Raw genomic sequence first — 11,450 nt, 5'->3', positions numbered from 1 at the left:
CTGTTCTGCTGTACTTTCTTCTCTCCTCTCCTGGTCTCTCTGCTCTGCTCTGTCATTCTTCCTTCACCTCATCTCTCTCTGTTCCTCTCACCCAATCTTTCTCCCTTCTCTCCGCTCCTCTCCCCTTCTCTCTCTCTCTCTCATTTCTCTTGGGCTTTCCTTTTGGCCTTTGTGTCTCTCCAGTATCCTCTTCCTCTCCCCATATTTCTCATCTTGGAAAAAGATCCTTGGCCCAGAATGTATTTGGTTTGATTTGGAGCCTCTGCCCCATTCCTCCGAGCCATCCATCCAGCCCTTTCTTCTTGGGGTCCCTGCTCGTTCCCCAGGCCTCTTCACAGTCCCCTGCACCCCCTCCTCCCGCTCAGGCCTCAGCTTTCTCTTGACAGATGGGAGCGCAGTGAGCTCTCCCTCTTTAAAACAACATTTAATCGCCGTTTTCTGTTCTTGGACATCAAAGCTGGGGCTTAGGCGCTGCGCCGGGTCGCAGTGCGCGGTCTCTGAGGGAGAGGAGGTGAGTGAATAGGGGCCGGGCTGAATGGGCTTTGTGTGACCGCTGGGGTCTGCCTGCTTTACATGCTCTTTGACCCAGATATGATCTCATGGAGAGAAAGGGGCCCTGGCCAGGCCAGCCTGAGAACGCTCCCTGGCCTGACTCAATCCCCCAGCCCGCCCCCTGCCCACCCCCCGCCAGCCCAGGCGCAGCTGCCCTCTGCCCCAGTCCTCCGAGACGGGCAGCCTCCTCCAGGACCGGACTTGCCAAGAGGGCGCTCTGCTGGGGTCAGAGGAGGGGTCAGGCCGCCGAGGGAGGGGCTGCATCCCTCTTGGGTGCGTCTCCAGGGACTTAGGTGGGACCCCGCCCAGGCCCACACAGAGGCGCAACGTCCCTTCCTGGCCGAGGCTCCTGGGGTTCTGGCGGGCACTGGGGCCACACGTATCAGCCTAACAGCTCTCCTTCCAGCGGCTCTGAGGGGCCCCCCTCCCACCAGAGGTGGGAGAGCCAAGGGGCAGAGCCAGCAGAGACTTGCTGAAGACTCCTGCAAGTTGTGGCAAGTGAGCAGACAGAGATGTCCAGCTGAGTCCAAGGCCACAGCCTTCTCCGTCCAGCTCAACACTGCCAGGGCTCACCACCCGGCTGCCCCAGAGCCCCTCACCACACCCCCCCCACCAGGAAGGGGAGAGAACAGAAAGGTACTGACCCCAGGTGCTCTCCCTCCCTCTGTCCACCCTCTGCTTCGCGGAGGGATTTCCCAGAAATGCAAATAGCATCGTGTCACTCCTTTGATTAAAGTCCCTCATTACTCTTCAGATGGAATTCAGACTCCTGAACAAGGCTTACAAGACCCTCCATGATAAAAACCCCTGCCCACCATCCCAGCCTCATCTCAGGATCACCGCCCCCCCCCCCCCCGCAAGTGTCCTCAGCCACCCCCAACCCTGTGCTCCTGGCCGCAGATGGTTTCCGGAAGACACCGAGCTCGTCCCCTGTGGGCCTTTGCGTGTGCTGTTTCCTCTTCTAGGAACTGCATCACCGCCACACACTCACCTCCCTTTGGTCTCAGCTTCTCATTATTCAGGTCTCAGCGCAAACCCTAGTCTCTCAGGAAAGCTTCCCCTGGTCTCCCTGAGGCTGAATTCGGTGCCCCTCTGGTCCCATTGTCCTCGTGCACTGTGGTCACCCACGTTCTTAACTGTCACCATTAACCCAACATTAAGTTCCCTGAGAGCAGGAATTGTATGCTGTGTATCTTCATGTTCCCAGAGCCTAGCGCTGTCTGGCACACAGTCGGCACCCGATAAATCTCTGTTGAATAAACAGATGGGAGAAAGACGGGGAGGAGGGAAGGAGAGGCAGTTAGCATCAGGGGGTGAGGTCGGAGTTGCCAGGGACGGTGGAACTGGGTAAGTAGGTGCACATCACCTGCCACCCAGGCACCTCCACGCGTGCCTGTCACTGGCTGCGTACAGACCTCAGCAGAGGCGGCCCTGCTTCCCCTCACACGTGCCCATGTCAGTTCATAGAGACGCCTGAACTGTGATTGTCACGTGCAAAGGGAGGAGCAGCCAGCCCAGGATAGCGGCGCATCTCAGGCAGGGAGCTGCCTGCGCATCGCTCTGTGTGTATGGGAGTGTGTGTGTGTGTGTGTGTGTGTGTGTGTGCACGTGTACATGCGTGTGTAGACACCTGGTCGCTGGCCGTGATGGGGGCCATCCCTCAGCTCTCTCTGTGGCTCTGGACCCCGCCATCCCCACCCCCAGCCCTTGCCCCCTCGTGGGCTGACAGGAGGGTGGGCTCCTCTCTGGGCTATGTTTTCTGCTCTCCCGGGGGCATCTCAGTGAAAGTGAACTCACTCATTTAAACCTGACTCCGCAGCCCTGCAGCCCCCTGCAGCGCTAATTACCCTGTAGCTCTAAACTGATTGCTGTACACGAAGCTTAAGCCCTCCTTTACTTATTTACTGACTACATGAATAGCAAAGCTGCTGCTTTCCGCTGCCCACGACCGTACCGGCTGGCTGCACCTGACGTTCTTCTGCCTCGCCCCAGGGGGCGGGCGCAGAGATGCAGCCTGGCGCCCAGCCCCCAAGTCTGTCCTCTCATGGAGCCCCCGGGGCTGGACAACAATGGGAAAGTCCTGACCCAAGGGAGAGGCTCCTTCTTTGGTTCTGATTCTTCAAATAGGGCAGGAACACTTGACACCCCTCCACGCACCCCCAGAGGGATCTGCTATTTGGGGGACTCTTGGAAGCCTCCCTTCTGTCTTCACAGCTCCTGTGAGGTGCTGAGCACTGGCCACATTTTACAGATGGGTAAACTGAGGCTGTGACTCTAAGCAGTCGGTGGTGAAGGTGGGGCTTGAAGCCAAGACGTCTCATTCCATCAGCTCTGTTCTTTCCTCTCCGCCAGACCACCTGTCCAGAAGATGTCCTCCCCTGGGTGTCCCAACACACCCAGGTTTGACAATTTCTGTTCAGTTGTATGTTCTCACAGCTTCCACTCCTTGTAATGAGGCGGGAAGTCCCGTGTTGAATCAAAGCCTCTACCTCCTGGTTTTTTCTGCCTCGTTCACATTCCTGCCCAGAATTTGCTGGAAACTTGGGCACGAGAGCCTTTCCTCCACTCTCAGTAGCCTTTCCCAGGGCAGACCTAAGTTCAACCTCGCCCACAGGCCCACCCCCTCCACCACTCACACGTGGGCAGGTCTGGAGAGCGGGGCCAGCTGCAGGCTTCTGCAGGGTAGTGTCACCATGCTGCCTGGCACTGTCTGCTTCTCCGAGTGCCCTCGAGTCCCATGAGGCAGAGCTGGGGCCTGGCAGCATTTTGAAGCCCAGATGGGCCCCATCAGGGTGCAGCATATGGACGCATGGAATCAAGCATCCAGCTCTGCTCTGATTGACAGCGTCATGGCTGCTGTGCTGGGCACCCCCTAAGGAACAGGGGCCGCTGAGTTCTGGCCGAAAGAACCTGACGTCGAGAGTCAAGAGAACCTGAGTCTGAGGCCAGTCTGCCATTCACTGTGTGACCTTGACTGTAACTCAAAACTGCTCTGGGGCTTCCCTGGTGGCGCAGTGGTTGAGAGTCCGCCTGCCGATGCAGGGGACACGGGTTCGTGCCCCGGTCCGGGAAGATCCCACATGCCGCGGAGCGGCTGGGCCCGTGAGCCATGGCCGCTGAGCCTGCGCGTCCGGAGCCTGTGCTCCGCAAGGGGAGAGGCCACAACAGTGAGAGGCCCGCATACCGCAAAAAAAAAAAAAAAAAAAATGCTCTGAGGTCCTCTTTCCTCAACTGTAAAATGGGGTACAGTAATGCCTGCCCTGTCTACCTTCAGGACATTGTCAGCTGAAGCAGGCATGCTAAACAGCTTTCTAAACGCCACAGTGCTATAAAAATGAAAGTAATAAATTGGCGGGGTAGGCGGACAGGCTCAGGACTGGCCTGAAATGGGGGGCCGGTGGCCTAGACATTCATTTCCAGGGCTGGAGGGAGCCCTCATAACCAGGACCCAGGAGCCTCTGCTGGCATCACTGGGACTCTGTCGCCACCTAGTGGACGCTAGCTGCGGGTGCCTCTACCGCTCTGGCAGGTCTGGAAAGGTGCACATCCCCTTGAAAGGGACTTTGGTTCCTTTGGGGTCCCTGCTATACCAGGTCAGGCTGCGTAAGGGGAAAATATGGTCCAGATTTACGCCAGAAAAGAACCACCTTAAAGTACTTGGGAGAAAGTTCACTTGCACTTCCCAGAAGTTCTCCTGAGTCGATGTTTCTATCCTGACCCTTTTTCTCCCAGCTGTGCCCCTACTGACCAACTGGCCTTGTCAAATCCTGCTCTTCCCATCCCAAAAGCCTGGATGGGAAGATGCTGCCAGCCAGCCCAAACCCCAGGGATCCACGGGGCCTCGTCTTACACTGAGGGAAGATCAGCCTCTGGGAAATCCAGCTCCTCAAAAGCTTTGCTACTGGGAGAGAGGCAGGCAGGCCAAGGGAGGGGTGCACAGGAGCTCAGGCGGCCCCAGCTCCATCACTGAGGGCCTGAGAGGTGACAGCAGGAGGTGGGGGCAATGGGACCAACTCTTACTTCCTGAGAACCTTCAGAGAGCCTAGGAAAGCCATAATGGAGGGCTGCTAAAGTCAGGTCCTGTCTCTAACTAGAACTTCCCTTTTAATACAGCAGGTGAGCCCATGCCTGTGCCCAAACCCTCCACAGAATTCTCCAGGAGGCAGTGGACTCTCCCATGCCTTGGTCATTTGGGTCAACAAATGATTTGATTGGAAGCGGTCTTAGGCTGGGTCATTTTGTCTGTCTCCATGCCTCTTGGCACCTCTGGCCATCTCAAATGGATTCAACTGAATGGTTTGGAAGACCCTTCCCAACGCTAAACTTCTAAGATTCTATGACCCTTGCCAACTGGAAAGATCCTCAGAGCAAAGGCTACCTCTGGCTCCATGTCACCTGTTAGCACTTGTTTAAGAAGCAGCATTTCACTTGAGTTTCTCACTCCACCTGGATCAGTGTGAGGGCCAGCTTAGAGTGAGATTCTAGTGACACTAGGTGGTGAGAAGAGGGAAATGCATGCATGATGGTGGTTCTGATGGGCAGAGGAAGGAAAAGGCTTTTGCTAATAAATTCCCATCTGGGAAGGGAGGAAGCCACAAAGTGGTGGGAGTAGGGGTAGGGGTGGGGATTGGACCATGCAAGTTTAATTTGATTGATAGCCACCTTATTCTCAGAAATCTCTTGCCATTTAGGCTTCTTCCTTAACACTGGTTATCCCAAGCCCTGGCACTTGACCTTTCCCTTAATTCCCCGGAGCACAGCTGAGACCAGCCTGGAACATTTAAATTAGATTTCTCTGAAGTCTCAAGGACAACGAAAGAAAATAAGCACCAAGAACAGCACAACATTAGCCCAGATCTCTGCCTGCCTGCTTGCCTTCATGAGACCAGGCCGTCTTCAATCCCTACGACCAAGAAGCCCAATAAAGTGAGACCCAGAGTGACGCGTCTCGTGGATTCTCTGTCCATCCTCCTATCGAAGGTCAACTGCTCCTGGCCTCTGGGTCTCATCCTCCCTCTCTTTCCAAACTCTTTGCTTCCATACTTTTCTCTCTTCGACATCCATTTCTCCCTTTCAACCAAATTATTCCCGTCAGCTCTACAAACACCTGCCATTTTAACAAACTTTCCCTGACCCAACGTCCCTCTTTAGTTAACACCCAAATCCTCCTACTCTGAACAGCAAAATTCTACAGACAGCTGTCTATACACATTGTCTTCTTTCATTTTTCTTACAACCTTGTCTGATCTGGGTTTTCTCTCTTTTACTCCATTGAAATTGTCCTGTCAAGGTCATCAGCGGCTCCATCTTCCAAAATATTGATACCGTGGCTACTTTGCTGTCTTCACTTTGCTTGATGTCTCAGAATTTCTAGATCCCTGGCTCCTTTTGGAAACGCTGACTCTACTGGTTTTACCCTCTACCCTAAGGGCTGCTACTTCTCGGTCTCATTGGCTGGCTCCTTCATCTTCCTCTACTGAACTTTGGATATTATATTAGACTATCTCCGAATGCTTCCCTGATCCTCTGACCTTAACTAGATACTTCTCCCTGTGGTGTCTACTTCTGTCACTTTTATACGTGCTAATGACTCCCGAATTTTTCTCTCTCGTCTTGAGTTTTCCACTGAGTTCCAGACTCAGCTGCTTAGCTGACACATACATTTTAATGTCGAGCAGGCGTCTCAAATGTACCATGCCTTTTGCAGAAGCCCTGTCCACACATATCCATGCTTGTCTCTTCTATTGGGTATGTAGGATAATGCTAGCTGCTACAACAAACAGATCCAAATTACACAATGCCTCAAATATAATAGAAGCTTATTTCTCACTCCTTCAGCTATCCAAGGTAGATGTTTTTGGTTGACAGGTGGCTCTTCTCTACCTCCTGTGGTTCTGCCATCCCTGGAGGCCCTGTCATCATCTTCACCTTCCAGAAGAAGGGGAGAGAGAGTTTGAAGGGGACGTGCCTGCTTTTTAAAAACCTTGGCCCAGTAATGATATGTATCTTTCCTGCTTTCGTTCCCTTGGATTGCACTCCATCACATGGCCACATCTGACTGCAAGGGGGACAGGAAAATGTCTTCCAGCTACGTTCAGAGGAGGGAGAGGTTGAGTGTTGGTGAAGAACTAGCGATTTCTGCCACAGTCTGTCCTTCTGGTCACCAAATATCTGTTTCTACTCTTCTTCCCACACTTGGAACATACTCACTCCCAAAGAGAAATAACCCCAAATTCCATCCTGTCATTGGATCTGTTTCAAAATTTGTGGGTCTCTGGGTGATGCGCAGTCCTCACCATCAGCTCTTTGAACGAAAAACAAGTTACCTGTATCCCAGCCCCATCCACGGTATACAGCTAACATAAATGACAACAGTCCGTGCTGGGCAGCGTGGAAACATTTAGTAAAACCACTTTCTGCGGTAATCAGTTTTCTGCCCTTTCTTGGTATAAATTAAGGTTATATTTCTCTTGCAGTTAGGTGTGGCCAGGTGACTCATTTCTAACAATCATGTGAGCAGGGGTCATTTGTATTATTGTTGGGAAGAGGTTTGTAAAAGGCAGGATCCCCTGCATCACTTTCCTAAGGCTATCATGACTAGTTGCCACAACTTGAGGGCTTCAACCAACAGAAACTTGTTTTCTCACAGGTGTAGAAGCCAGAAATCCAAAACCAAAGCGTCAGTAGGGTCACATTCCCTCTGAAGACTCTAGGGGAGGATTTTTTTCTTGTCTCTTTTAGCTCCTGGGGCTCCTGGCATTCCCTGGCTTGTGGCAGCATACCTGCCTCTGTGTTTCCCTGGCCTTCTTCCCTGTGTGTCTGTGTGTGTTGTTTCTGTCTCTTTTAAGGACATTCTCATTGGATTTGGGGTCCTCCCTAATCCACTATGAGCTCATCTCAATCCTTACCTTAACCACATCTTCAAAGACCCCATTTCCAAGTAAGGTCATATGCTGAGGTTACAGTGGACATGAATTTGGGGAAGACACCATCCAATCCACTACAGTCTCCTTTACAATAAAAATCGCCTTTTGCCATGGGAAGAATGGGACACATCCAAGTCCGTAGTCCACAGGGATGGTGGAGCCCTTGTACACAGATACTCATGAAGACCCCCTGCCCCGGCAATGGGGAAAGTTCTGAATCTCCGGTCTGGGAGGAATCCCCTTGTCCGTTGTTCTCTGAAACCCCTGGCTCCAGCCTCTTGGAAATCATTTCTTAACTGTTATGTGTCCTGACCCATCTGAAGTGGGTTCCGGGAGGTGGGCCTCCCTCAGGACAGCACGGCTTTCACCACCAGCCTGATTCCTACTTGTACAAGTTCAGGGGCTGAGTGTGATTTTAAGCTCCAACCTTCCAAGGCCTTTACTGGAACAGGTTCATGGGTTTTTTTGGCAATTCAATTTCTTAAAAAACAACCTTTAGATCTATTTGCTTCCAATCCATTCCTCATGCTGGTAACCACACCCAAAATTCTTTCCTACACATAGTTGTCAAAACTGCTTTTATCATTGGTAGTATTATTAGTAATTTTTCTTCTTCCTCAAATCCAAGCCTCCTTGTCAACTTACCTTGGGGCCAGCTGAAAGAGCTGGCTTGGGTGGAATCATAACACTCTTAATTGAATGTTTGCCATGGAAATGAATCCCTTTGTAAGAGAATTTTTAATAATGAGCCTTTATTTCTTGAAGCCTTTTCCAGTCTTATTTCCTGTAATTATTCAATACATAGCACATAGAAACAGTCAACTTACCTACATCTAAAGAAAACAAAAACAAAAACACACAAATGTCTGGATACACCCTATTTTCTTTTATTTCCGTTTGGAAACTTGTCATTTTTTTCCTGAACTCATCTCAATAATATCTTGCTACAAATGCTGGAGTATAACCAACATACACTACCATTCTGGTCCTTTTCCCAAAGTTTCTCTTAGAGCTATAGGCTCAGTATATATTTGGTCTGTCTTTCTTTTTTTTTTTTACATCTTTATTGGAGTATAATTGCTTTACAATGGTGTGTTAGTTTCTGCTTTACAACAAAGTGAATCAGTCATACATATACATATATCCCCATATCCCCTCCCTCTTACATCTCCCTCCCACCCTCCCTATCCCACCCCTCCAGGCGGTCACAAACCACCTAGCTGATCTCCCTGTGCTATGCGGATGCTTCCCACTAGCTATCTTTCTTACGTTTGGTAGTATATATATGTCCATGCCTCTCTCTCGCTTTGTCACAGCTTACCCTTCCCCCTCCCCATATCCTCAAGTCCATTCTCTAGTAGGTCTGTGTCTTTATTCCTATCTTACCCCTAGGTTCTTCATGACATTTTTTTCTTATATTCCATATATATGTGTTAGCATACGGTATTTGTCTTTCTCTTTTTGACTTACTTCACTCTGTATGACAGACTCTAGGTCTATCCACCTCATTACAAATAGCTCAATTTCGTTTCTTTTTATGGCTGAGTAATATTCCATTGTATATATGTGCCACATCTTCTTTATCCATTCATCTGATGATGGACACTTAGGTTGTTTCCATCTCCGGGCTATTGTAAATAGAGCTGCAGTGAACATTTTGGTACATGACTCTTTTTGAATTATGGTTTTCTCAGGGCAAATGCCCAGTAGTGGTCTGTCTTTCAAGTTATCACAAGCAAGACTTCTCCTAATTGTATTATTCCTGCCTACCATGGGACTACGTCTTTCTAGCCAGCCATACCTCTCTCCTTGCTGGCCACTGTCTACTCCCCTGACCCATCTTCTCCCACTTTCCTTTACCAGTGTATCCAGACTCACTGCCTTCTATCTCTTCCCAGACAGAACAGGTTTCTGCATATGCTGTTCCCTCTGCCTAAATCTTGGCCTGGCTGCCTCCTTCACCTATAATTCAGGTCTTGGCTCAAATACTGCCTCTTAGTGGGGTCTTCCCAGACTGTCCCGTTTCAGTTTGCTTCTTCATAGCATTTACCACCGTCTGATATTATCTTCTTTACTTGTTTACTTATCATGGTCCGGACCCCACTCCCCTTGCACGTGGGCTATGTGAGAACCAGGCTCCTGTTGGCCGTGTTTGCCACTGCATCGTTAGTGTTAAGAACTGTGCTTGCCACACAACTGTTAGGACAACAAATGCCAATATTAATATACTACTCCGTGCCAGACACTGTTTCAGCTCTTTATTGAAAACTGTTTAATGACAAATTTCAAAGAGACACAGAAGTGGAATAATATGATGAACCTTATAAGGCCCATCACCCGGATTCAACATTATCAAGATGTGGCCACACTTGCTTCTTCTTTCTTTCCTTCTTTCTCCGTCTTTCACTTCTCTTTCCTTTTCTTTGTTTCTGTTGAAGTATTCTACAGAAAATCTCAGGCATCATGTCATTTCCCTTCTCTGCCCCACTACATCCTTCAGTGTATACTTTTTTAAAAAATGGATTTTCTTGATAACTAACAAGGTCCTACTCTATGGCACAGAGAACTATATTCAATATCCTGTGATAAACCATAGTGGACGGCAATATGGAAAAGAATATGTATATATATGTATGACTGAGTCACTGTGCTGCACAGCAAACATTGTGAATCAACTCTGCTTCCGTTTAAAAAAAAAGAATTTTTCTTATGTAACTTCAATGCCATTTGTATGCCTTAAAAATTTAGAAATGATTTCTTGGTATCAGCACTCAGTCCATATTCATATTTCCCTGACTGCCTCAAAAATAACTTTTGAATGTTGATCTGTTTGAATGAAGAGCCAAACTAGGTCCAAACATTGCATCAGTTTGTTATTTCTCTTAAATCTCCTTCCCACCTGCCCTGCTGCTGACCTGTTGAAGAAAAGGGTGATTATTATTAACTTTTCGGTTATGAGATGATGAGGGCCCCAAAATGGGGCTGGATGATAGGGATAAAAAGGAGGAAATGTTCTGAAGAGACTTTGTAGAGTAGGGTCATCTGGTCGACCCTACTTTAGGTCCATAGAGTGGTGATACCACTGCCCGCTCGGAAGCACTCAGGAGCTGAGAATAACAATCGCCTTGCTCCCTCTTACAGGGTCCCTGGTGTGACGGCTGAAAGGAACCCTCAGCTCAGCTAATTGTATCTCGTGTTTTAGTCCGACAGAACATCTGTACAATTCTCCCACTTCTCCACAAAATTCCCTTTTTATCTTGCAGCCTCTGAAGCTTGTCAGTCACTGTACTTGCTGTGGTTCCCACACCAGCTGTGCACCAAAACTCATGGAGTTTGTTCTGCTTATTTAAAAATACACTCAAATATCTGGTTACCTATCCCAGACCTTCCGAATGAGAAGCTGTAGGTGTGGTACCTGGGAATATGTATTTTCAAACCACTTTCTGGATGATCATGATGCTAATTTCAACAGCTAGATCATCTCAGAGTCTGTTTCCTTTGATTTTTATTTTTATGGGTAATATTTTCCTGCTTTTTGGCCTATGTAGTGATTTTTTGGTTGTAGGCTCGATATTGTGGGTGATCTATCTGAAGGAGTCTGGATTATGCTATTTTCCTTTAAAGAGTGCTGTGTTTTGTTTTGGCAGGTAATTAACTTATCAGAGGCTCTCCTTGCGCCGTCAAGACTTGGTTTTAGGCTTTGTTAGGGTGAGTTTAAAGTAGCCTTTATTTTAGGGCATAATCCTTCTCCTCAAAGCAGAACTTTCTAGTGTCTCAGCTGAACACTGAGACAGTACATCCTGTAACAAGAAGATGTCTCCACTCTGGCTTGAACACTGACTTGCAGCATCATGTGATCTCTAGTATTTCCATTCTGCCCTCAACTCCATAGCAGCCAGTTTCTTACAAAATCTCACCCTGTGCGTGTGCAGCCTGTTTGTTGACCAAAAACTGACAGAGAACCCTTGTTAT

The sequence above is a fragment of the Tursiops truncatus genome, chromosome 8 (assembly GCF_011762595.2).
Source record: "Tursiops truncatus isolate mTurTru1 chromosome 8, mTurTru1.mat.Y, whole genome shotgun sequence".
Classification (NCBI taxonomy): Eukaryota; Metazoa; Chordata; class Mammalia; order Artiodactyla; family Delphinidae; genus Tursiops; species Tursiops truncatus.
Note: the sequence above shows the minus strand (reverse complement) of the source record.